This window comes from Tursiops truncatus, chromosome 9, assembly GCF_011762595.2.
Source record: "Tursiops truncatus isolate mTurTru1 chromosome 9, mTurTru1.mat.Y, whole genome shotgun sequence".
NCBI classification, from domain to species: domain Eukaryota; kingdom Metazoa; phylum Chordata; class Mammalia; order Artiodactyla; family Delphinidae; genus Tursiops; species Tursiops truncatus.
The window spans coordinates 81,727,717-81,755,212 of NC_047042.1; the positions used below are offsets into that span (position 1 = coordinate 81,727,717).

At 48.6% G+C, this 27,496-nt stretch overlaps 1 protein-coding gene across 2 annotated transcripts in view; it reads left to right on the forward strand.

Annotated features, from left to right (window-relative positions):
* Positions 1-27,496, forward strand: part of SND1 (staphylococcal nuclease and tudor domain containing 1) — a 417,911-nt gene that overhangs the window by 360,689 nt on the left and 29,726 nt on the right. The gene's annotated exons all lie outside the window — the stretch shown is intronic.

Sequence of the window (27,496 nt, forward strand, 5' to 3'; positions counted from 1 at the left end):
CGGGGAGCTAGGGGAGTAACAACCTGGGACAGCGCGCCAACCAGCTGGAAGGATTGAGGTGAACTCCCAGCAGCCAGGGCACAACCCGTTCATTAAGCAGCCGGAGCCGCGGCTTCTCACTCTTCGCAGCCCCGCGCCCTTTCCCCTCCGTGCGCCCAGAGATTGGAGGGAGTGGGTCTTAAAGCTTCTGCCCCATGAGCTCCACCAGCTCTTCTTTGTTTCTGGGAGTCCCTGGGAAGAACTGCGTAGCGTCCTGCCCCTACTTCCGGTGAGAGGCGACCCCGGGGCGTTTGATGGACCAGTGCAGGAGCGAGAACAGGACTTGTTCAGAGTTTTCCCACCGGGGAAAATGACTCCTCTTTCTCTGCCTGGTGCGGCGGAGGCCAACTGTGGCTAAGCCCTGGGAAGCCAGCTGGCAGAATATGGCACTGGTTTAGTGTTGCTTCTTTTCAAGGGCTACCTCCAGGCTCCTTTCCTTGTGCCCGCCCACCTCTGCCTTGGCAAGCTTGCTTGCCCATCACCTACCTGCACGTGGGCTGTTGCTTAAGAGGAGGAGGTCCTGGCCTGGATCTCTTAGCTCTCTGGATTCTGCCACACCCTTATCTCAATATTGTATGCTGCCCAGTAATCTGAAACCTCCTTAAATATGCCAGGGAATTTTTGAAGTCCGTGGAGGGAATGGAAACAGCTCCATTGTAGGCAATTTGGATTCCCTGTCGTTTACCAACTTTTTTATTATGTATTTGCAGTCAAATAATAACAACATTAATAGTTAATATGTTACCTAAGATCACATAGTAAGCGGTTGAGCCAGGCCTTGAACCCTGGCAGAGCTCAGATGTCTAGGAACTTGGACAGTAAAAGTGATTCTCCAGAGTTTTCTCCCAGTCAATAAGAACTCAGGTTTCATTCATTTACTTCAACAGTCATTTACTGGGATGTTTGTCTACTGTATGCTCTCCACTATACCAAGGATGGATGGATGGATGGATGGATGGGTGGATAGATCTGTTCTTGTTTAATCTGCCTTTACCCAGTGACACAGTTGCCATGGTTGTCTCCATTTTATGGATAGAGGTACTGAGCTCTGGCAGGCGAATAACATGCTCAAGGTCATACACCCAGAAAGCAACAGAGGCAGCATCTCAATCCAGTCTTCAAACCCTGAGTCCAGTGTTTTCATCGCTGCCACAAAGATGTCCAGTATGTTCACTCTGCATAGAGTAAATGGCGGAGACAAGGTGGGGGGACAGCCTGCATAAAACATTTCAGGGAAGGGTATATGGAATATACTAGAATGAAGGGTGGGAGAGGAGGGGCTGAGAAAATAGATCCTTTATTTAACTCGTTTGACTCACAATTACTAATCAAAGAGAGAAATGGAGGTTGAGTTCCATCTGGGCTCTTTTTCCCTTCTTGACTAAGCCCCATTTGCACACCATCAGCTTCGAGCAGGACGCACCCATTTATACCCAGGTGTGAGTCTAGCCTGACAGGTATCTGTGGAGGAGAATTGAACACCCGCTGTTGAGAAGTTCTCTCCTTGCCACAGCTGGCATTGAGCTGGTAGGGTTCCAGAGGGACCCCGGCCAGGGTCTGGATGGCGCCCTGGTATATGGCTGCCCCTCCCCCCTCAGGCAGAAGCGGGGCCTGCCTGGCTGGTGTGGGCAAACTCAGAACCCATCTGTTCAGCTCCAGGCCCAGCAAATGTTGTGTAGGTGGATGGAAGGGTAGGATCAAACCGGTACTTAGTAATGGGGTGGTCTCGTGGTAAATATTTGTGAGTGATATCACCCAAGCTTCGTGCAGCTCATGGAGTTCTAGATAGGGGTACTTTGCCCTCTGTAGGCCAGCTAGGCTAAGGGAGCATCACAGAAACCATCAACTGGACCAAGGAGGCTGTGGGACCATGGCAGCGCACACAGCCCTTTTGAACTGGAAGTGGCACTGAAGCCTCTAATCCTGTCGCTCGAGTGTCGTCTAGCCATCTGTCTGTTGCTCCTCACAGCCCCTGCTTCTGACTGCGTCCTTGATTTGGAGTGGTGCCACCAGGGAATAAAAAGAAGAGGAAGGGCTTAAACTTGGAGAGGAGAAAAGGAGAAAACCCCGGGTTGAGAGTGTTTTCACTTGTGGTTTCCCACAGAGAGACTGCTGCGATAAAGCAGAGTTGAAGAAGCCAGCCAGTGATCCGGCAAGGCTGTGTCAGCCGCTTGTTACCTGCACTAAGACTGGGATGCCTGAGTTCTAGTCCCTTTTCTGCCACTGATTAGACATGTGACAAAGCTTAAATTAAGACGGCTCTAAACCTTGGTTTCTTCATTTCTAAAATTAAGGGAATGGACTAGAAAGTTCCTTCCAGCTCTCATCGTCCACGATTCCCACCCCTCCTCAGATGTAAAGCTTTGTGAAGAAGATTGATCCTTTGGGGTTGTAGTCAGGTCTTGGTAACGCACCACAAAGTTGAGAAGCGAATGATTCCTTCAGTTGAATCGAGAAATCCACAGTGCCAGAGCAGAGCAGACTGTTTTCTCAGCTACGAAAAAGGCCTGCAGATCACAGAGTGCTAAAGCTAAAAGGGACCTTGGAGATCATCTGGACTTAACCTCTCATTTTACAGATGTCGTTAATGAAGTTCAGAGAGGCATAGTGACTTACCTAGAGCCACACTACTAATTAACATCAGAGTCTCTGTCCCTTCTGAGCTCAGCCCCTCAGTCAAGACGACAGTATGTGGCTAATTGGCATTTAAACCTGGGGCTTGAAGATATTTCCAAATGCCTGCCTTCTGTGCTGTTGTATGCAGGTGCTATCATTATACCTTGCTGGGCTGGGTTAACGATGGGTCTTTGATAGAGCCATTCAGAGTGACTTTGGACCCCTAATAAGAAGTGGAGGGAATTCCCTGTTGGTCCAGTGGTGAGGGCTCTGTGCTCTCACTGCCGAGGTCCCGGGTTCAATCCCTGGTCGGGGAGCTAAGATCCTGCAAGCTGCGCAGCGTGGCCCCCCCATAAAAGAAAGTGTTAAAAAATTTTTTTTGAGAAGAAATGGTCGTCCAGGGGACTGGCTAAGGGGACCCAGCATAACTGGGCGCCTGGTAAAGCCCATGGTAGACCATTCCTCAGCCTGACATGCATCGCTGAGGCATTACCCTCAGCAGCCACTAGATGTCCATAATGCTTCGCAGGGTTTGCCAGGAGTGAGCAGGGTGCTACCTTGCCTCCAGTAGGCTTTTGGCCCCCTCAAGGTGGGTCCATCCGTGGCAGGAAGATCACATATGTACCCCCTGAAACTCTAGTTCCTATTTGCAATATTTTTCGGCTGCCAAACCCTACTCAAGTACCTTATCTGTTTTTATACTGTTTACACTGCCGTTTTAACTAAGAAAAGAACAAGAGCAAGGGAGGAAAAGCGATTTGGAAAATAGGAGGAAAGAAAAAGAAAAATAGTATGGAAATTGACCTCCACAAAGGGAAAGACATCAGTTGGTTGGTGAATTAGTAGTGACAAAACATAAGAAATGGCCTATATGGAAAAAGTCACCTTCTCCTACCTAAGGCAATGAACACATTGTGTGTGTGTGTGTGTGTGTGTGTGTGTGTGTGTGTGTATTTGCATCTCTCACTCACTTCCACCCACATGTACAGATACTCTTCCAGGGTCAACTGGTCATGAGGTTTCTGTTTAGTGGATAAAGTCACCATTGCAAAAAAATAAGGTTATTTTTCTTGCCTGTGGTCCTGAAGTGAGCCTGTGACTATGCCATTACTACCCACAGCCATAAGGGAATGGATTTTATTCCTTGAGCCTGATGATTCAAGGCGACACAGCTGTTCTAGACTTACTCACTCTTCCTAGTGCCTCCAAATCCACTGTCCTTTTCCCCTAAGAACTCTGCTCTCTAAGGAAGTCGGAAGGAAGTGGACAGAAAAGCACTCTCCCTCTGGGTCCCATCCAGAGCAATTTGTAGAAAACCTCAGAAAAGAAAAGATATTTAATAAGAATGACAAAGGACTATAGAATGGAAGGGCCTCATCCTCTTCTCTGAGGCTGGTTTCCTGGGGCTTAACCGTTTCTTTTCGGGCTGCCAGGCCTGAGTGAAGGGAGAAACCTCCCAAGGCCCCAACTGCCGCCTCTTTTGGAATAGACAGTTGGTGCCCATTCTAGCCACAATTGTCTTTATGGTCAAACAGCCCAGAGAGGTCCAGCCAAAAGCCTTGGAAATGTACTCTTCAGGTGCACTAGCCCAGTACAGGCCCTGTGGTTTATCCTTCCCTTTAACTGCCTTTGTGTAGCAGTAACAGTAATGATGTTAACAGCAACATTTCCTGGGGCATTGATCGGTACCCATATTAATCATCACAACAGCTCTGTGAGGTGGGTGCCATTAGATTCCCCATTTTGCAGATGAATTTAAGACGCTTTGTCAGGACCACAGAACTAGTAAGTGACTATATCAGTTTCCTAAGGCTGTCATAACAAATTACCACATATTTGGTGGTTTAAAACATCAGAAATTAGGGCTCCCCTGGTGGTGCAGTGGTTGGGAGTCCGCCTGCCGATGCAGGGGATGTGGGTTCGTGCCCCGGTCCGGGGGGATCCCACATGCCGCGGAGCGGCTGGGCCCGTGAGCCATGGCCGCTGAGCCTGCGCGTCCAGAGCCTGTGCTCCGCAATGGGAAAGGCCACAGCGGTGAGAGGCCCGTGTACCAAAAAAAAAAAAAAAAAAAAAAAAAAATCAGAAATTTATTCTCTCGCAGTTCTGGAGGCGAAAAGTGCAAAATCTGGTAGGACCATCCTCCCTCCAGGGGCCCTAGGGGAGAATTTGTGCCTGGCCTTTTTTGCCTATTCCAGCTCCTGGTGACTGTCCCATTCCTTGATTTGTGGCTGCATCACGTCAATCTCCTTCGTCATGTTGACTCCTCCTTTTCTGTCTGTCTCCTCTTTGACTTATAAAGGACACTTGCCATTGGATTTAGGGCCCACCTGGTCAATCAAGGGTGATGTCATTGCAAGATCCTTAGTTGCATCTGCAAAGACCCTTTTTCCAAATAGGGTAACATTTACAGGTTTGGGGGTGGGGGTGTGGGCATTATCTGTCTGGGGCTCATTCAGCTCACTGCAGTGACAGAGCTCAAATCTATTCAGCATTCAAATGTTAAACCACTGTGATGCTGCGATGTGCCACTTAAGATATACCCTCCCTCTTACCTCTAGCAGGTACATCCTCTGTGTACCTGTGCTTGTGAGGGGCAGAGGAGAGGAACCAGGTGTCAGCGGTATGGCCATTGGGTCTTCCCGTTGGAAAGGGAGAGAGGGTTCCCTCAGTCAGTGCAACAGTTAGGAAACATCACGTGAGCCGAGGGAAGGGGACGTGTGGGCCAGAGAAGCTCAAGAAATCTGCCTTGATTCCTTTTCTTGATAATTTTCTCATTCTTTACATGGCCTCTTGATTTTATCCCAAAGATCTTGGAACATCTAAGCATTTACCAGTAATATTAGAGGTACGTCTTGGCATTGCTACAAAATTTGGCTCACCTGTAACTAAGTCACAGAAATGTTGAGCTTCCCACTCATTGGAGATTAAGAAAGCCCTAAAGATCAGAGCCCAGCAGATACAGAGGCAGATGTGGGAGTGAGAGTTATGAGTAAATGGCTTTTCGAGTATCTCCAGCACAAATTTGATCCTTAACCCAGAGTCCATGCCTGCAGGTACACACACATACACAATGGTTTTATAAATTTATTCATGTTTTGGTTGGTGAAAGCCCAAACATTTTTTCCCCCAAACTGAGTCCTACATGAAAGAGGGAGGGAGAGAGAGAAAGAATGAGTGAATGCATGTATGCATGCATTCACACATACACGTTAGTGGGCATTATACCATAGTGGAGGTTATGAAAACATTCTGGAATCAGAGAAACCTGGGTTCAAATCATGGTTCTCTCTTGCCTACTGTGTATAATATATGCTGTGTATATAAGTTGCTTCTTTAAGCTTCAGATTCTTCATGTGTAAAGTGGGATTAATAACTATTTATTTTGTGGTATTATTGGACTAGAAGCAAGTAAGGAAAATCAGTCAGTCTTAGCTGATAGTAATAGTAGTAGCAGCAGCTGTTACTTTCTAATAAGTAACAGACCTGGTGCAACCAAATAAAAAATAAATAAAATTAAAAAAAAAAAGAATACCCAGAACCTTGTAATTAAAAAAAAAAGATCAGCTTTTTTTTTTTAAAAAAATACGGGGAAATTTAAGGAGGATCCTAGTGGTCATAAGGTTTCGCCAGTCCTCAGTTTTTAAAATAAGGAAACTAGTATAGAAGGGAAATATTTGTATCCAAAGTCAATTACTGATAGAATCTTTTTTTTTCTTTTATTTTTCCCTCGCTGCTCTTGGTATTGCACCTAATTTAGACCTTTCGTTCTTCATTTGAGATATAAGGTGTTTCTCACTGTTTTTAACAGTTAGTTTTGAGATAATTTTAGACTCAGAGACAGGTTGAACATACTCAGACTATAGGATATGGTCTTCACCCAGCTTACTATTATGTTAACATCTTATATCACAGAACATTTACTCAAAACTAGAAATTAAAGGATTCCCTCTAAATCTGTTCTCCACAGCCACCAAAGCCATCTTTGTGACGCTATGACAGATCATGTTATTGATTTGCTTAGAACACTCCAGTGTTCTTCCCCTCATAATTCAAATAACGACCAAATGGTGTACCATGGACCACAGGCCCTAAGCTGTCATGCCTTGCCTGCTCCTATGCCCTCGTGTTTTATCATCTTCCTGCTTACCCCCTACCCTTCAGCTATGCTGCTCTTCTTCTTTTGGAATACTCTAAGCTGGTTCTCCCCATTAGGGCCTCTGCTCTCTCCTCTGTCTGGAGTGTTCTTCCCCCACATCTTCAGGTGGTTGGCTCCTTCTTGAGCAGGTCTCCTGGGACTTTCCATGACTACCCTGTCCTTTAGACTACTTTAGTAGCCCCACCAATCATAGTCACATCCCTGGGTTTTATTTTCTTATTTGATCTACCATCATCTGAAATGCTCGTTTACTTGCACACCCCATGAAAGCAGAGGCCCTTCCCATCTTGTGCCCAACACCTAGATCATAGTGGTGAATTGATTATTTCAGAGGAAAGAGGACTATTCTTTGACCCAAATGAATAGGAGTTCAGGCCTCTCTAATGGTGTTTCAGTAGCCCTAGCCCTACTCCATAAACCTTTGAAAAGATAGGTGAAAAATGACCAGCTTTTGGGACTTCCCTGGTGGCGCAGTGGATAAGACTCTGTGCTCCCAGTGTAGAGGGCCCAGGTTCGATCACTGGTCAGGGAACTAGATCCCACACGCATGCCGCTACTAAGAATGCACATGCCACAACTAAGGAGCCCATGTGCCGCAACTAAGGAGCCCGCCTGCCTCAACTAAGACCTGGTGCAACCAAAAAAAAAAAGACCCCGAACCTTGTAATTAAAAAAAAAGCTTTTTTTTTTTTTTTTTAAATACTGGGAAATTTAAGGAGGATCCTAGTGATCATAAGGTTTCGCCAGTCCTCAGTTTTTAAAATTCCTAACCCCTTGCTGACAGATTTATGAGCAAGAGTTTTATGGAGGTATCATCAAGGCTCACGGGTTCTTGGCAGTTGTGGATATGTGAAGAGTGAGCAGAAGAGCGAGTACAGGTACACAAATACGATTATCTGCGCTCATGGATACATGTGCCTGTCATTTTCAAATTTGCTAAAGTGCATTTTCTCCGAAGGGAGTGAGGGCTGTTGAGCCTGAAATAGGGAACACCAGGACTATAAGATGAAATGCTTTGAAAGTGGCTATGCCAACGCTAATTAAAGAACGTTAGGACAATCACCACTAGCAGTAGTAAAGGGCGCCTCATTACCTCGCTTTATGGAGAGCTGGGTAAATTTAAAGGCAGCAATAATTATCCCACTGAGTGCTGGAGCTCTAGTGCAGTCGGTGGGCACCTGGCTGGGCAGTGAGAGGATCCCAGAGCTTCTGTCCAGGATCCTTATCTCTATTAGCTGCAGTTCCTAAATTTTGCATGACTGAAGAACAAACAGTTCCATCAACAGACTCTTAATTTAAAACACTCAGGGGGGGAGATTAAAGCAAACAGCTGTTTGGAGAGTCTGACTGGGAGCCTGGCCACCTGGGTCCTTCCCCAGCTTTGCTATTGGCTTTCTTTCCCTTTTCCCATGAGGGAAGGTGATTCTTCCTGTTGTGACTCCACTTTCCTTGACCATGGATATATCACAGATTTTGTTTAAAAAAAAAATAGTCGCATGGGGCTTCCCTGGTGGCACAGTGGTTAAGAATCCGCCCGCCAATGCAGGGGACACGGGTTCGAACCCTGGTCCGGGAAGATCCCACATGCCGCGGGGCAACTAAGCCTGTGTGCCACAACTACTGAGCCTGTGCTCTAGAGCCCGCGATCCGCAACTACTGAGCCCATGCGCCACAACTACTGAAGCCCGCGCACTCTAGGGCCCCCATGCGGCAACTATGGAGCCTGCGTGCTGCAACTACTGGAGCCCATGCACCTAGGGTCCATGCTCCGCAACGAGAGAAGCCACCGCAATGAGAAACGCATGCACCACAACGAAGAGTAGCCCCTGCTCGCCCCAACTAGAGAAAGCCTGCGCGCAGCAACGAAGACCCAATGCAGCCAAAAATAAATAAATTAAATAATTTTTTTAAAAAAATAGTCACATGGCTTAGGGCTATTCTCCTGGGAATATTCTAGGACCCCCTTATGGAGCAGGTCACTGCTTCAGAGAAGACCTTATAGTTTAGAGAGAGTGAACAAGATGGGAACACACTTTCTATACTTACCCTAGGGCATTTCTGACTGAATTTAAGAAACATACTCAGCTTGGAACTTTTTCTGTGTTTTTAATCTGTTCAGTTTGGCTTGGAACCTGTTGTGCCCTTTGCTGCCGTTTCTTCTTGTAGCTGTTCCATGGCCTGTACAGCAGTGCCATGTAGGCACTGCCTTCCCTTTCCCAGGCTTCTTTATCTGTTGTTCAGTCTCTGTGGATCAGCATCTGTGGCCGTCAAGCTGCCTCACACAACTTGTTCATTGTTTTCAATTTTATGTGCCAGTTTCAGCTATAGCTCGGGTTTTCTTACTTCCAGTTGGTATGGCCTCAGTTCATCATCCAGTACTGGCCCGATAAGGTGGGTTCATTTGTCTGATCTAAGGAGTTTCTGAGGGAGACTTGGAGGACCCCTAATGAAAATGTGGGCTTGAATTTTGTCTCTTAGTTGCTGTTGTGACCATCCTCAGCCCACCCCATCCTTGAGCCAAAGGCCAGGCTCTTACCCTTAGAAGTGGAGGGGTGTGCGGCACTGGGGACAACAGGAGCCTAGCCTGGAGCTCACACCACTGGCTTCTCCATGAGTCATCAAACGACCGATGGGTGGGTTGGCTGACACCCAGCTTCCTGGGTGCTGCGTTCCTTTTGCATTACGTGCGCCTCTTCAGGTGTGAGATCTCCCCAGCCTCCAGCCTGCCCTTGATCCGTGGTTTTAGATGCAGTTCTATCTGCACATGCTTCCAGTGGGAATCACCTTTATACCTAGAGGAATTTGGGGTGGGTAAATGTGAAATCAGGGAGCTAGGACCTTCAGCTCCTCTAGCAGTTGTAGAGAGAAGAATTAGAATTCCCCAGCTGGTTGGTTCGTCAGGCTGTCATATTCCTGTTCTCTCTGTCTCTTTCACTTACTGTCTCTCTCACATGCAGTTTGGAATTTGGCCAGAGCGGATAGGTAGATTTGGTTGTTTTTACACAAGGGTAACACGACGATCTCATTCTCCTTTACCCCAGAACACTGCCCCTGGCCATGAATCCCTGCCTTTTCAGTTTTTCCTCACTACCAGCCAGGAATGCTAGGCGGCATGCTCGGGAACCTGTCGTGTTGGTCTACCTGGAACTGTTCCTCTGATGGACGCCAGACTGAAATGGCTCTGCTGCTGATAAGGGGTGCTGGAGCCCCACTTTCGTGGGGCCCCCAGTTAGGGGTCTGGGAGTCTGCTACCGTGACGCCTGGACACTGACAGCCTGGCTAGAGGAGCCCTTGTTCTGTGTCACTTTCTTGGTGACGGGGGCCAGTTTGTGTGACAGCCGAGCGAGGCTGCTTGATTTGTATTCAGTGCGCAAGCCCTAAAGAAAAAAAAAGTCTGAGAGGGGCCTTGCCAGCCAATAACTCTGAAAGGATTCTTTGTGTAAGTGAGCAGTCTCTGGGCTGGACGCCCTCCCTCCCCCCAAGCTGGCCTCGCTGGCCCAGCAACTCGGTGGTGCTTTGGAGCTGGCCCCGAGCCCTTGGGGTTCACTCCCGAAGGGGAGACCATCTTGGGATCCCAGGCACACAGAGCGACTTCAGCTCTGTCCTTCCTGCCCTGGCATCTGACAGTCTGCCTCCAAATGCCAGTCCGTGGGGTCTGTTCAAGGCCATGTGTGCCCACGAGACAGTAAGTGAAAGAGAGAGAGATGAGTATGAAAAGACCAACTGACCAACAGACTGAGGGCATTCTCATTCTTCCTTCTAGTGGAAACCTCCAGAGAAAGATGGAGCCTGTGTCCAACACTCCAGGGGGGGGCTGCTGCATCTCTCTTTCGGTCAGCAGGACCCTGTGTTGGCCTGAGCCTTTCGACTTCCTAACCAATTAAAGCAGTCTTTTGCTCCCGTTGTCTGAACAGCGACAGACCTTCTGCTCCTGCACACCTGAGAGCTGCAGGGTAAATGTCTTTATCAAACTGAGACTAAGAGGGGCTCCCGCCCTGATCGGAGACCAGGCCTGCCTCTGGCCTCCAGCACCACCGTCGACAGCCCTGCCCATTCTCAGCGCAGCTTAGGGGTGGGCTTCCTGCCAGCTCCGGTCTCAGTCTGCGTCTATCTCTTTAAGAGTGTTATTTGTTATTAACGAGCTTTCTGAACACATAACCTCGACTTGCTTGCTTAGGTGAATAAGACCATTCTTGTTAAATACTGTTTTCTAGGAAGGAGAAGAATTAAGCAGGTGTTGAAGGATTTTCCTAAAGACTCATGTGTGAGCCTGGAGGGCAATAGCGCTGGGAAGCATGGGGTAGGGGTCTGGCATCTCTGTGTTAGGCTGCATTTGTTGTGAGAGAAGCCGAGAGGTTGACTGAATTTTGTCCCATCACGTGGTCCGTCTCAGAGGTGAGCCTGTCCCCTCGTATTTCAGTGCTACTGGGTTTCTCATTCTGGTTTCACCTTTGCCAGGGATAACCCCCCCCACTTTTGTCTCATTTTTAAGATACTGATCAAGGGCCTGATATCCAACTCTCTGGACAAAAATATCAAAAAATACGGTTCCCCATATTTAGTCCACCAAAATGATGTACTAAACATTGCAGCACTTTTATAGGGTGCCCATTAAATAGGACAGCGTAACCCGACCACAGTGTAACCTTCCTCTAGGAAGGACGGTGGGCCTGAGAGAGGCTGTGTCAGGGGCCAAAGCTAGCAGAGTAGGGTCTCCTGCACTGGCCCAAACTCAGCTTCTCCTGAGGAACGTTTGGTCCCCCAAAAGGAATAGGGATGTGGTCCCACACAGCGACCCACCCACAGACTCAGTGCCGTCACATCGGGGTTCGTGGAGAAGAAAACCAAGGAACTATTTCCATTCGGCTGAAGGAAAGTGTCTCCCAGGCCCACTCCCATCTCCAGTGCCCCTCTGCCTCTCTTGGGCCTGTGGCACTTTTGGTTGGTGTGTTAATCACTTCTCCATGCAGCACCGTCAAGGAGCTTTGCAGCCCTGAGGCGAAGTGCGGGAAGATTTTTTCAGACCCCATCCACAAAGGGACAGGCAGGCAGGCTCCTGACAAAACAGGCTTTGGAGGCAAATATAGCCCTACCTGTTTCACAGAGACCTTTGTACCCTGGAGCAGGTCAGGTGTGAACAGAAATTCTGAAACCAGTGACTTGAAAGCTGGTTACCAAGGAGTGTTCTGCATGGGCCCTGTGCATGTACAACATGCTTATTTTTAAAAGCCTTCCTTGTTCTCGCCTTGCTGGAATCATTCGTTGTTTTTCTCCCAGAGAAGATAATAAAACGGGGTTTAGAATAAGGAATGTGCTGGTCTTCCCTTGCTCCTAACCTCTCCCATCTGTTATTCCTCCTCTCACTGCTACTCCCAAACTTATAATTTAAGAGATCCTTCGAGAAGGGACTAGGGATGGCCTTGCTCTCATCCTCAGGTGTAATAGCCTTTTCCCATTCGTTTTTTTTTTTTTTTCCACATAACGCACATGGAATGGAAGGAATGAATCTGTTTCTGGATTGATGAGTCTCATTCAGTCATTGTCTACATTGGTCTCTCTGGCCTGCTAATGCCATTTGAGTTTCTAAAGTCCTTACTTTGCAAATGCACTTGTGTCCTGGGTTTAGCTTCTGATTACAGGATTAGCAGAGATTATACAGTCTGTCTGATGTCTTCTCCAAGCTTTCTATCAGATTTGTGGCTATGAATTGAGAGATTTGTACATCGACAGAATAGAAGCTACAGGCAGAGATGGACCGATGAGGGAAAAAAGAAAAAGGATCTCGTTTAAAGAACTGGCATGGTATCAGTCCTGATATTTGAATCAAAACCAGTTAAGAATCTGGGAACCTAGACTTTCTACCTCTTGATTTCATGACTGCTCCACCTGTGCCCTCTTTCCTAGACCAACTTTTCATGAACCCTGACTCCTCCCCCTACCCACCCCAGTTGTTGCACCAGAATAGAACCCTGAGCCGATGCTGTGGGTGGCAGCCTTTGCTAAGAGCTCTCCTGGCATCAGCCATCCCTCTGCCCTCCATCTTGTCAGTTCTCATTAGACAGCAACTCTTCAGTTGTACATTGAGGACCCTGAGAAGCTGGAAAAAAATGACAGATGGGCTTAGGACACAGAGCAACTCCTGTGACTCAGAAACATTAGGGTATGCGGCCACCTAGTTTTGTTGTGTAGGTTAAAAAAGACACAGGTCACTATGGAAAAGGCTCATGGGTCACTGTAGGCTATAGGTGCTTCGTGCTGCAATAGACCATCTATGCAAGAGACTGACCTCTCATAGAAAGTCAGTCCCAAAGTAAGGCAGCTCCAGGGTGGGTTAGTTTAACTGAGATGAGGCCCCAGGTCAGAATCAGGTACCTTAGTTTTTTTCCTCTTCTGTGTTTGAACCATTCCCTCAGCGTGACCACGGTTCTTTCTTGGCTGCAGGATGGTTGCCATAGCACCAGGCGTTGCATGCCCACACGCCGATCTCCACAGGCAGGAGAAGCAGTGTGTTTCTGCATCTCTTCTTAAAAGCAAAGAAATCCTTCCCCACATGCCTCTCACCTGACTTCCTCTATATCTCACTGTCCAGATTTGGATGACACTACTAAACTGTGATGTGCCACCAGGAAAGAGAACTCTGCTCCCCAGTGATGGACTGAGTGAGACCAGGGTTTCATAGGGTCCATGAATTCGGATGGGGAGAAAATTCTGTCTTTATTAGCCTCTAACTCAAATTTAGCATGTCCTTTGAATGTGAATGTAAGCCAAGAATCATAGTAAAACTAGTGTATCTGTGATTTTGTCACCAATGGAAATCACAAGTATTTTTATAACACATTATAATAGTTGCAGGAATTTCAACATTATGTTTACTCTTATCACTGCCTTGAGATTATAGATGTCAGACCTACTGCTAGATGTTGTTATTTGGTGTGTTAATAAAGAAGTACATATATTTACTATATCCTGATTTGGGTGGGTTTTAAAAAATATTTTAATAACTGTTTCAGTGTAAATGGTTTCCTCTGCAATCCCATGTACTTTAATCAGTGTATCCAAAAATATTATTATTCTATGAAGGGGTCCATAGGTTTCCCTCGACTGCCAGCAAGTCCCATGGCACAAAAAAATAACTTAGATCGTCACATTTTCCTGAGTCACATAGATATCACAAGGAAAAAGGACAGAGACTTGCCAGCAGGGAGAAGGGGAAACGGCTATTGAGTGGCAACCATCGGGCCTTTCCCCAGCAAGTGCCCATAGACTCAGGCAGCCAAAGTGCCACCAAGTGGTTCCGGCCCTGCTGTTGCCCAGCTGCGTTTAATTTACAGCTGGGTCTCCTGAACTTGAGGCGTTCGTTATACTGTCCACGTGCTATTGCCAAGTCCAGGTACCCTCTATACTGTTATCTCCTTAATATTTTTCTTTAAATCACTCTGTTCTTTCTGAAACTATTTTGGAACTTTTAAAAATGGAAACATATCACTTATCATAAATGAAAGGAAATTTTAAAAATAAATACGGAGAATGCAGAACAGTGTTACTGAATTCTGGCTAAATCCTGTTTGCCAGCAAGGCTCTGAGCCTGAGGTCTGCCCGGTTTTGTTAAAGAGATGCTAAAGACAGATTAGCAGTAAATCAAGACTTTCTCCTTAATTTATTCAGAGTCACTGAGAAATAATTGAAAATGGAACAGCACGGTTTGTGGTTGTCATTCAGTGCCCTGTCATTGCCCCATCTAAAATGATTCACTCCCTTGGAAAAAGCAGGGTGATGCCAAGTGACCCTGCCCACAAAGGGAATGAGGTTAGTCGGACTTAGTTTTCATGAACATGTCATCTCTTAATGATCACTGCTTTCTAAGAACTCACAAACTACATTTCAACAACTGCTTCTGGGATTTGGTCCAGGACAGACTTCAAGCTTTCTTACCTGTGGTTCATGGACTTCACCATCTTTCCTTTTCTTTTGCTCCATTCTTTTTTCCCTTTTTAAAGGTCAGACTAGCGATTGCCTGTCTCCATTCTGACAGCATCTCTTCTGTTCTCGCAGATGCAGCAGCTGTCAGAGAACTGATGAGGCTTGATGTCACTCAGTGGGACTTTAGGGGGAGGCGTCAGTTCTGGAACCCAGTGGCAGAAGAGGCAACCCCTCTTGGCATAGTCCCAAAGCTCGAAGAGCACAAACTAGGTGAGCAGAGGCCCTAAAAGTCAGAAGACAGGGGCCTGCACCAGAGTAGTTTTGGCCCTGCTCCCAGCAGGAGAGGAACACGCAGAGGGGATTGAACTGGGCATGCAACTTCGGGGTGCAGAGCCAAGAGTTGGAATCGGAGTATTTGAGAGCTGGAAGGAAGCTCAGAAGTCTAATCCCATCCCCCATCTAGAGATAAGAAATCACAAACCCAGAGAAGTTAAGCCATGAAGTCACGCTGGCACACGGTAGTGGCAGAGCTGAGATGAGGACCCCTCCCCTGCGCTATTTTCACTCTTAAGGTACTAAAAGTACATTCTCCTCCTTCCGTTCACAGTGTTAAAACAGGGCTGGGGTCACTCTCCCACCCTCCCCTTCTCCGCTCTCCTTTCCCTTTCCTCACGGTCATTGTTTCACTCCTTCTTCCCGTTGCACCTCCAGGCCCTCGTCCACGTCTGCAGCTCTGCTTCTCCCGAGCCCTCTCATTCCTGGGGCCTTTTAGGACTGGTGTTGAAACTGTAGCAGAGAATGTTCTTTCTGGTCATGTCGAACCTTTGTGCCGCATGCGCCTCTTCGTGGTGTAATGCTGTTGCTGGTGGGCATCTTTATGATGGGAGATGAGGAGAGCTCAGAGAGAACTTCTTCCATCTCCCCTCTCCCATCTCCCCCACAAAGATTCTAGTTGCCAAGTGTGGGGAGGCCTGGGGTCTACATTTCTCTTCTTTCCTGTTCATCTCTGGACCTCCGAGAACACAAGAGGTTAGAAGCTCTGGATGGAAGGGGATGAGACCACAGCTGCAATTTCCAGGTGCTGAATTAGAACTGGTAGTGATTTTTTTCTTTTTTTTAATAATTCAGGCAACCCCCTTGTGAAGGACAGGCTGACACTTGCTGACCATGCTTGTGCAAAATTTCTCCTGGAACTGTTAGTTGTGTGCATGTTTATTACACGCTGAGTGTGCCTTGGGGGCATGTTTGTATGTGAGCGGGCGCTGCCATCCCCAGAGCAGGCCTTCTGCAGAGCTGAGACGCTTTTCTTAATGGTTTGAAACGACAAATGTTATTGTCTTTGAGTTAAGTGGTTCAATTAGCACTGATTGGAAAGAGTGGGATGAACTGGGGAAAGCTCAGGCTGTTTGGTAACAGCCTCAGGAACAGAGGGAGGGAGGGAGGGAGAGAAGGTGTCACCGACTAAAACAGCTCCCAGGGGTGGCCTGTCCCTCTGTGTGGATGGGGGAGAGAGCTGCCGGGACCGATTTTTGTTTTGGGGGCAAGAGCAGGAAGCTGTTAGAGAGGTGACGTAGGTGTGTCTGTGTAATTTCCCTGCTGCTGTAAGAGATCTTCCATTCTCCACATAAAATATTAATCACTCCGCGACGTGTCCCCTCTGCCCACTGGTTTAGCCCAGTGTCAGGATGCGCTCTGGTTTGCAGTCCTTCCAGCTGTTCACGCAGGTGTTTTTTATGTCCATCTTTCTGTCCACCAGAGACCTTTAGGGGAAGGTTAGCAGCATTGCAAAGCCTTTCATATCTTCTGAGCAGCCTCGGGTATTTTCACCCTGCAGTCCTTCCCGGGGATGGAGGTGGGGTCAGCACCTTTACTTGTGAGTCTCTGCCCTCCCCAGTCTCTTCTCTTTACCCCTTTTTCTCTGCTACCCTAACATGAGCAGCTCCAGGATCATTGCAAGCCCCAGAGCTTTCCATTCCACCCTTCCTCTCCAGGTCTGAGTTTCCCAGCACTGTGGAGGGCTCAGTGATTGATCTGTCGCTGTGCCTCGTCCCCCAGAAGCTTTTCTCTTTCCACTCTGGATAAAAGAAACAAGGCCCGGCTGCTCTGGGCTTTCATCTCCCAGCCCTCGTTCTTCCTGGTCCCTCCTCTCACAGCTGCTCACTTCCCCAAGCTTCCCCTGTTCCTCCAAGGCCTCCCAAGGAGGACAGGTTTCTCTTCCGTTGCCATCCCGACACAGGGTCCGCCTCTTCCTTCCCTTTCCTCTTGGGTCCACCATGGTTCGAACCACCCTCTGCCTCTCAGTTCATTGCTAAGACCAGAAGACTGGAAGAGCTTCCCGCCTGCTGCCACGTTCGTGCAGCAGGATGCTGTGGTTGTTGGCATGTGGACTTGGGAATCAGAGGCCCACTTCTGAATTCTGGCCCTTTCACATGCTGGCTGCATGGCCTTACACATGAGACACTTAACTCATTAACCTTTACTATCCTCATCCATAAAACATTAAGTAAGCAGAGTTGTGGGAAGAAAGTCACCTGAGAGCCCTGGAGTGCAGTAAGGGAGAGAATAAGTCAGGGGAACAGTGCATCTCTGCAGGTGATGTGAAGGTGAAAGAGGTTCTGCGCTGATGTCTTAGGGTCATCAAATGAAAGCTTGGCTAAAACCAGGGAGGCCGGGGTAAACACACACATAGGAAGGGCTTACCAGAGAGCACTGCATTCTGTATCAAGAAGAATTAACCCCAGGGACACCCTCTATCCCAGGCACATAGCCTCGGGTACCACATAATTGGTCCCATCCAGTCTTCATGAGAAGGCTGAATCAGGAGCTAGTTGCACGTTCGTGTGTGTGCTTGTGTGTATGCGTGTGTAAGAGAGACGTGAACAGAAAGAGTTGTTTATTCAGTTTTCACCCTTTTCTTTCTCTCCTTCCTCTTTTTTGTATGTGGAGGGTTCTTCTGTATGAATGTCCATAAGTAGACAAAGAAGTTTTACAAAAACCACTGTTTTTGGCTTCCCTGGTGGCGCAGTGGTTGAGAGTCCGCCTGCCGATGCAGGGGTCACGGGTTCATGCCCCGGTCCGGGAAGCTCCCACATGCCGCAGAGCAGCTGGGCCCGTGAGCCATGGCCGCTGAGCCTGCGCGTCCGGAGCCTGTGCTCCACAACGGGAGAGGCCTGCGTACCGCATAAAAACAAAACAAACAAACAAAAACACTGTTTTCTGGCCATCTTTATATCATAGATTGAGTCAGCACGACCCAGCAGATCCTGAAGAGAAAAGTTGGATGAGATTCCCCACACCTCACCGTTCCCCCCCGCCTTCCCCCAGGTAGCTCACACTCATAGTCCCCACTCTCACACGGAGAAAAGACCTCCACAAGTTTCTCCTTCCCTGACTTGAGCAATTCAGTTATTGCACCATAGTGAGGAGATCATTGCTGCTGAGCCATCCAGAAAGAGGACCTCATAGCCATATAAAATCCAGGGAATTGGACCCCAGGAGAGTCCCACATGCCCCTCAGACGCCATTGGAACAATCTTTGAACAAAAACTTGTTTCATCTTCCAGTTCCTGGCTAATTTTTTATTTTTTATTTTTTTGGTCTTCCATCACACTGTTTTCCCCTGGTCTTTGGGCCCAAATCCCACTTCCATTTATCATGTCGCCTGCAAATCCATTTTCTGTGCTGCCGCCAAGTTCCTCTTCTGCATTCCTGTAGCCATCTACCTATGACCCAGCCAGCCTCTCCCCGAGAGTTCCTGTAAGTATTTGCGAGAACCATTGTTCCGAGAAGATAGGCAGAGCCGCTGATGTGAGGGGCCCTGAGAGGGGACAGAGCCAGGTCAGCCCTCCCGAGCTGAGGAAGAGCATCATTGCCGAGATGTTTTTAAGCTCTTCTCTGCTTCGTCTCCATTTTTAATGTAGACTCATACCCCAAATCCATCTCTGGATCCTTGTAAAAGGCAGTAGCTTCATGTATCTGAAAGCTAAATTACGAAGACGAGCTTCTGGAGGGAAGAATTCAGACCTGGTCCTTCCCTGGTTCTGCCTGTTGTGCTGTGCCTCCAGGACTTCCCACAGGCTCCCACCATAGGGTTTTCCTTCTCAACAGTATTCACCAGGTCCTTACTTACGGAGCATCTTGGAGCCACAATACAAGTTTAAGTTACTGACCCTGGGTTTGTCTGCCCTTCCTAAGATTTGGGTGGAAGCCCAGAAGGCATACTTATCACATTTGAGATATACAAGATTGTGTTCTGCTAGGACAGAAAATCAAGGTTCAAAATTTCTTGCAAGTATGGAGAGAGATGGGTTGTAACTTACAAGGTGAAATGTAATTTACCAGTTTTAACAAATGCAGAGTCCTGTGTTCAAGTTCAAAAAGTCAGTTACACAATTACAAGATGAAGGTGACCTATCTTGATGGCGGTTCATTTGAAAATGACCCCAGGGCATTTTGTTTACTACAAACTGTGTACTAACAACGGTGTGAAATGACGATGGATAAAAGTTGCTTTAATAGAAAATGGTGTAGGTCAAAGGATGTAATTATTCTGCTGTGCTGAAGCAACATCTGGGTACTGTGTTCAGTTCTGACTGTTTTTAGAGAGTTCTTGATAAATGGAGGCGCATTCCTAGGAAGGGACCAGGTGGTATAGAGGGTGGCTGGGATCCAGGACCAGGGAGTCATAGAAATCACTAGGGATGGAAAGAAAAAGCAGACTAAATATTAATAGTATGAATGGCTGCCATGTGGAAGGAGGCAGGGGACGGATGCTTTCTGTGGACTTGCTAAACCCCGTAGAGAGGTATTTGGGCTCAGAGAACCTTCCCAAAATTACCTGCAGGTAAATAAGAAAAAGTGATCAGATTTGTTCTGAATTGCTCCAGACTACAAAACTTAGACCAGTAAGAGGAAGTACAGGTTGAACTTGAAAGACGACTTTTCTAAATAGTGGAATGGACTCTTCTTTGAGAACTCCCTGTTAGGGAATATTTTGCTAGAAGCTGACCATCTCCCAGAAGTATGAGGAAGACATCTGGATTGGGAAGGAGATCAAGGTGACCTTTGGTTCAGATGGGCTGTTCTGTAATTCCCGCGGGCTGCCCGAGGGCAGCACCAGGTACAGACGAGCTGCTGGGCAGGGGAAGTGGAGGAGGCTAGGAACGCCAGCTCGCCCTTTCTTCTGCTTTTGCTTTACTGGGCCATTTACACCAGCCTTCGCCCAGTGCCCCTTTTTGCTTGTCTTCCCAACCAAGAATGGGCATTTTGAGGAGGCCCCATCCTGCCTCCTTTCCCCCCATCAGTACAGTCCGCTCTGCAGCAGCCTCCCCCGTGGCGGGTGTGGCCATCCCAGGTCCGGACAGAACCGTCTTCCAGGCCAAGACGTTGGCAAGGTCTGGGTATATGTCTGCACGCTCACACTGCAGCCTGATCGATGCCTGTCGGAGCTTGGCCACAGGCCAGGCTGTTTGCTGAACACATCTCGTCCGTCAAGGGAAATCAGACGAAATCCATCTCCTTGTCCAAAGCCTGGCCCGATAGGCTGTGCCTGGAATGCCAATCTTATATCCCACCCTACTTTGTGCCTTGAAAATCATTCCCTCTGGGACTTCAGTGTTACAGTGATGGGTCCCCTGGGGCAGGAGAATTATAGTCAGAAAAGTGATGTGAAGAGACCAGTCCCAGCCCCTGCCCTTTAGGAACTTCCAGTTTAGAGCTGGTGGCTGCTGTAATGAGCAGTGCGGGTCTAATGCATACAGAATTGACCCATAGTTATCTTGAATTGATTGGCATAAAATAGAGCATAAATCAAATGGATTGAATTAAAAATTTTGCAGATGTGTTTTGAGCAGGGTGTGACCAGATTAGTATGTTGTAGACCATTGGTGGAGAAGGGTCTTTTTAAAAGCTCGCATTAGAGAGGCAATTACAGGGTTTTAAGGCTTTCAAATTGTTAAGGACACGTTTTGGCAAAGGTTCTGTGTTTGTAAACCATTTTGGGCTATGAGAACTGTCACCCTGTGCCTTGGCAGTAAGTCAGCTAGCAGCTTCTCTTTCCTCTCCCTAAAAGCCTCCTTTATCCCATACAAGCCTGTACCTGAAACTTCAAGAAGACCCTCTCTAACCCTCTGCCACTCCAGCACTTCCATTTCCCAAGGCTGCTGGCTCTTAAATGAAGAACTCTACCCTGCTCCCCACCTCTGTCCGAGGCCATGCCTAGTAATTCTCCCCCCTTGCCTGCCCTCCCATCAGGGGTCTGAATGACTCACAGGTGTCAAAGAAAATTGTTGCAGGAGGCCAGTCACTTTGGAAGGCAATATTTTTTTTCCCCCAGTAGCTAGAAGACTGTGGAACAGAAAATCATTCAAAAGATAGAAGTGGGATGTCTGGATGGCAGTGGAAGGAGGTTTGTCCAGGAGCAAGAGGATGGAACATAGCAGCTGAGAAAGATGAGGTGCTTGGGGAGGGGGAGGGTTGCAAACCCGGCAAGCAGAGGATGGGGATCCTGGAGGAGGAGCCTAGGGATAAGCCAGAGTTTGAGTGGCTCCTTCGACTGCTGGTCCTCAAAGGGCCTTTCATGCCCAGGGAGGATGCTCTGGTATTGCTCCCCTAGGGATGCGCCAGAGGGAATCAGCCCCTTCTTGGGCCTCCTCACCCCACGCTGCCCTACTTCAGCAAGCTGAGTGCTCCCCCACCCCAGGCCTGTGGAGGACAGCAGTCAGACCTTCATTGCCCACACACAGGAGCCGCTCTGCAGTAAAAGAAAATAAACCAAGGTAGTGGGAAAGGCTGGTGCAGGGGGCGGGCTCCCAGAGAGCTGGACCAGCTGCTGCCCGTCTTCCCCGTACCACTGAGCACCATTAAGGCCACTGTCAGTAAGTCATCTGCGGTCCCCTGGGCCTCCTTTCTGAGGCTGAGTGACCCACCCACGCGGTGGTCAGTTGTAGCAGCAACAGCAGCAGCACATATACACAGGCATCCTGGTTCAGGCTCCGTAGTCCACTCCAGGGGCAGTAAGACGGGATAGAGAGAGGCGATTTCACCTCCTAATGCAAACCGACCTCAAGACAAGCCTCGATAGTACTGCCTCTGCTGTCCCATACCCAGAACTAGCTGGAGTCGTGGGACCCACAAATGCCCAAAGGGAAGCAGAGGGAGGCACCAGTACCTGGCCGACTGTCCTCCCGGGGTCCCCACCTCGCACATACATCATTCTGCACGGCAGATACTTATGCCTTGCGTGGAGGTGAGCATTAGCAGTGGTTCGGTCTCCAGTAGTTTCCGTTCTGTCATGCCGCGTGTCTGGCCCTTTGACCAGAGAGCTTGTAAACTCCTCCTCCCTGCCCTCTTTCCTTGCCCCCTCTCCCGGCTCCCCCATCCCCAGCTGGATCCAGACCTGTGGATGAGCCTCAGCTCCCCCACCCCGCACACGAAGCGCTAAATCTTGCCCACCTGCCTTTCAACCCGCCGTTTCCCGAGCTCACCTACGCCCGGGAATGCTTAACTTAAAACCTCTGTTGCCACTCGGCAGTTTGTAATTCTGAGGCAGATTTCAACAGAGGAATCAAAATGGGCTGATGAATGTACTCAGAGAGGTGAGCAGAAAACAATACACACAGCATCTCTGTGGTGTGGGGACAGGCTTTCTTCACCATTTAGCTGAATAAGATGGATATCTGCAGAGGAGAGTTATTCTAATAGGATGGATATCTGCCTGATCTGTTGGCCTGCGGGAAGGTTATGAGGTTTACATTTCCTCATCTCTACAGCAATAAATTCTCTGGGCTTTTCAATTATAAACTTAGTTTTCAGTTGGGGAAGCCAGAAGGATTTTGTTTTGATCAAAGGACTGAAAGGGCAGATCCAATCGGGGGTTGGGAGGCAGGCGGAAAGGTGTGCCAGGCTCACCTCGTCCTTCATCTTTACCTTCTCCACTGCCTGTGGCCCTCCCCCCGCAGCTCTCCCAGACCAATTTCCCGTGTCCTTGGCTTCTCAGTGTGGCTGATGTTCCCACCACAGGGATTTAAAGGAGCCCCTGTAGCTTCCGAGGTGAGAGCCTGTCTCTGGATGTCTGCTCTAGCGTTCCTCTGTGGAGTCCAGGGGCAGCAGGGGTGGAATGAAATGGGAGCAGTGGAACCTACAGGACAAGCGGCAAGGGGGTGCTCTAGCCTGACCGCCTCCTGATGCAGGCCCAAGAGAATGGGTTACAGCCCGTGGCTCTCCCAGGCAGTGGGAGAGGTAGTGATGAGTTCCCCAAGGCTGGGCTCATGCTGAGCAACCAACAGAGAAGAGACGCAGCGAGTCCCAGAGGGTAATGAGCCCAGAACACCACTAACCAGAGTGCTCAGCGTGGGATCATCGGGGAAACAAGCTCGGGCAGATCTGTGCGGAGGGGAACCTCGGCTTTCTTAATGACTTTCTTCCTCTCTGCTGACACATCACCCCTCAGCCCAAGAGCAGAGCAGACAGAGCCAGCAGGAAGACAGATGCCTCTCCCCAGGTCCACTTCCTGGCCTTTCTCAGCATGCCTTCATCCCCCCTCCCGGCCTCTAATGGGCCAACCACTCCCTGGGGCAGGGTTCCAGGAAACTCTTAGACATCTGGGAGTGCCATTCTCCTGCATGTCAGCAACCATTCTGCCTTCTGGTTAGTGACAGGAGCCAGGCTCTGCAGTTACACAGGACTGTGTTCAAATTCTGGCTTCTGTACTTACCAAATGACCTTGGATAATTTCTTTAACCTCTCTGAGCCTTCATTTCCTTATCAGAAAAGTGAGACTAAAAATAATCACTGCATAAAAAGGTTGTGAGGATTAACAAGGCAACATGCATGACTGTGAACCTAATTCAGTGTGTGGCACACAGCAGGTACCCAATAAATGTTAATTCCCCTCCCTCTTCCCTCTGATACGGAGCTATTGGTCTTCAGATGTGGAAGTGGAAATTGTGGTACCTTCTCGCCTGGGGCATTTGTGATCTACCCCCTGCCTAGCCCTGCTGTCAGACAGAACCTGTGTTCAAGGCAGTAACTAGAAGGGTACGGCCATAATGTGGTGGGTCCTCAGAGCAGGCCTTTTCCCCAGAACTATATGCAGGGACTATGTTTGGATCAGTAATAAGAAGAAGGAAAGGTCTTGTTTCTCTGTGATAATCTTCCTCTTATGTTCTCTGAATCAAACATTCTTAAAGGCCAAGATAAATCAATAGTTGAGTGCCAGTGATTGGCATCTGGATTTGCTTTTCATTTACTAAGCATGTACTGACTTTCTACTGTGTCAGGTGCCATGCTAGGAATTGGGACCACAAAGTCAAGTAAGCTATTTTTTTTTTGCCATCAAGGAGTTGGCAGGCTCAAGAGCTCATCAGAGTGCAGGGTGATGCCTGCTCTGCAACTCACAGGATTCTCTCAGAGTACAACAGGGGATTCAGAAAAGACTTCCTGAAGGAAGTACTGCTGAGGCCAATTTTTTAAGGATGAGTAGACATCAGCCAAGCCAAGGGTAGAAGGAGGACATGGATTCCAGAGAGAGGTACCAGTGCATCGGTTAGGAATTGCATTCAATTGCTGATATGGACCAGAAACCACATTTGCTTCAAACGGGATTGAAGTTTACTTCTTTTCTCATTTAAAAAAAAAAAAAAGTCCAGACACAGGCAGTCTTGAACAGGTACAGTGACTCCCAGTGTCAACAGGGATCTGAGCCCCTTTCAAGCTCCTGCTTAGCTCCCCTTAGCATGTGAATTCCATTCTCGAGATCCAAGGTGGCTGTGGAGCTCCAGCCATTCACATCTTCCTTCTTGACAGGATGCCAAGGGAAAGAGAGAAAGCCCAGCAAGAGCAAATACTTTCTTAGAATTCCCACTTAAAAGTCTCAGCTGAGGGCTTCCCTGGTGGCGCAGTGTTAAGAATCTGCCTGCCAATGCAGGGGACACGGGTTCAATCCCTGGTCCAGGAAGATCTCACATGCAGCGGAGCAACTAAGCCCATGTGCCACAGCTACTGAGCCTGCACTCTAGAGCCCGCGCACCACAGCTACTGAGCCCACACTCCACACTGCTGAAGCCCGTGCACTCTAGGACCCGCATGTGGCAACTACTGAGCCCACGTGCTGCAACCGCTGAAGCCCGCGCGCCTAGAGCCCGTGCTTCACAACAAGAGAAGCCACTGCGACGAGAAGCCTGCGCACCGCAACGAAGAGTAGCCCCAGCTCTCCGCAGCTAGAGAAAGCCCGCGCACAGCAACAAAGACCCAACGCAGCCAAAAAAATAAAATAAATAAATTTTTTTAAATGTCTCAACTGAATCTCAGTGGTGTGAGAGAGGGGACAGTCCTTAAGCTGGCCACACTGATGTCTGGACTAAAAGGATGCCTGTTACTAAGGAAGAAAGAAAGAGTGGAAATTGGAAAATGGAAATTGTGCCACAGACAGCATGTGCCAAGGCACAGCGAGGTGACATTTCCGTGTCTGTTTAGGGAACACATAGCATTGTGTGCCCAGATCAAAGAGTCCAAGTAGTAAGTAGAAGAGGGATAAGAGGTGGTAGGAAATGAGACTAGAGAAGCAAATCTCCACATTTTCCACTAGCTTTGGAAAGCTCTGCTGGTTCAGCTGAACGGGGCAATCGCCAGGGTTCAGACCGGGCTGGTCAGGTGGCATCCGCCGGGGCACCAGGCTGAACTCAGCACCTCTAGTTCAGACCCCCTCCTCTCTCAAAGGAAAGCTCCCATGTGGCTCTGTGAGTCACATAGGCCCTGCCAAGGCTTGGACCAAGTAAGCTAGAATGTGTATTGGCCAAAAGCCCCTAATTTCTCCCTTAGAGAACCAGAGGTTAGTCACTCTGTGACCTGGGTACACTCAAAATGTGTTTCTGTTGTCACTCTATGTGCTTGACCCAATAGGAAGAGCCAGCGTTTATTGAGTGCCTTCTGTGTGCAAGACATTGTTCTGAGGGCTGCCTCGTTTAAACCTCACACTTTCCTTAGGAGGGAGGTATTCAGTTTTATTACTGCCGTGTCACAGTTTGGAGAAACTGAAGCAGAGGCTTAAAATAACTCACCTAGGCTTACTAAATGGCAGAAGCCGAATTCAAGCCCAGATAGTCTGGCTCCAGAGCTCTCACTGGTAACCACGGTACAGTTCTGCCCGTGGATGAGGTCCCCCAAATCAGGAGAAAACATTGGGATTGAGGCAGATGGGTGGAGGTAGGACTGAGCACAAAGCGTTTTGCTGTCTGTCTTGCAAGAAAGGAGTAAACACTCATGCTAACAGACCAAGCCTGGTCCAGGCTGGGACGTCTGCCTTTGTCCCCTCCTTCTGCCTCCCGTCTCCCCGCAGTGCGGTCTGGCTCTAGTCAGCACAGGCCACTGAAGAGCCGCCGCTGCGCCTTTTCATTTCTCTCATCCCTGCCTCCCGACTGTCATGACTGTAACAGGGGTTTTGTGCATCTTGTTTAGGTTCCTACCCTTCCTTCTTTCCTTTCTGCCTCCCTGAGAATGTACAGGATCCACCCCCGATTCATCCGTCCCAGACCTGTGTCAGGAGGGATGACTTGTCCCACCCCCCACCCCGTCCCTCTAGGCCGTCCTCTTGAGCTCTTCTTCTGGGCTGCACACACCGCCTCGTGGCCTCTGCTCTCTCTGTCATCCCTTCTCTCTCGTCCCTCTAACATCTGCTTGCACCTCCACTGACTTCAGCCTCCCTTTCTATCCAGAAATTCTACCCTCCTTCCTGCTCCTTCCTACCAGTCATGCATTATTTCCAAAGTGCGGCCTGAGTCATTCTGCACACTAGCATGTGTTTGCCCTGCCCCTGCCTGTGATGTCCCGCCCAGCCTGTGATGCCCGGCCGCTCCCCTCCCTGGAGAGTGTCCCGACTCTCCAGCCCTCAGAGCTGGCTCTCTTCTTTGAGCCCCTCCAGTATTTGCTGTCTGTGCTACCACTCGGTGGTCATGTGGCGTTCTGTCACTGGTTGCCATGATGTGGCTTCACCATATCTTAAGTTCTTTGAAGACAGAAGTTATTTTTTTCATCCATTTGTGTCTACTGCAGGGCCTGATGCATTGCTTTTCTATTTAGTAGATGCCGAATTACTCTTTCTTGATTGGTTGATGACAGTAATTCCTGGGGCTCTTTACATATGCTTAATGTTTGGTTTTTTTTAAATAAATTTATTTATTTATGGCTGCGTTGGATCTTCGCTGCTGTGGGCAGGCCTTCTCTAGTTGCGCCAAACAGGGGCTACTCTTCGTTGCGGTGCGCAAGCTTCTCATTGCAGTGGCTTCTCTTGTTGCGGAGCACATGCTCTAGGCGCGCGGGCTTCAGTAGTTGTGGCACACGGGCTTCAGTTGTTGTGGTTCGTGGGCTCTAGAGCGCAGGCTCAGTAGTTGTGGCACACAGGCTTAGTTGCTCCGCGGCATGTGGGATCTTCCCGGACCAGGGCTCGAACCCGTGTCCCCCTGCTTTGGCAGGTGGATTCTTAACCACTGCGCCACCAAGGAAGTCCAATATCCTTCATGTTTGTTATCCATTTCAGTTCCTTCAGCATTTGTCTTCCCATTTTGAAAAATCCTAATCACTTTTGGACATTCTCCTCTCTTTTAATCAGCTCACCTCGGCATTCCTGGTCCTTCTCCAGCCCTGCTGGGTCTTTTCAGAGATGCAAGGCTGAACCACAGCCATCTCCCCTTGCAGGGTACATTGTACCCCATTATAGCTTTAACCTGTGTTTTCTGCTGCCTTCCTGGCCTTGGAAGCTGTCTTTGCTAG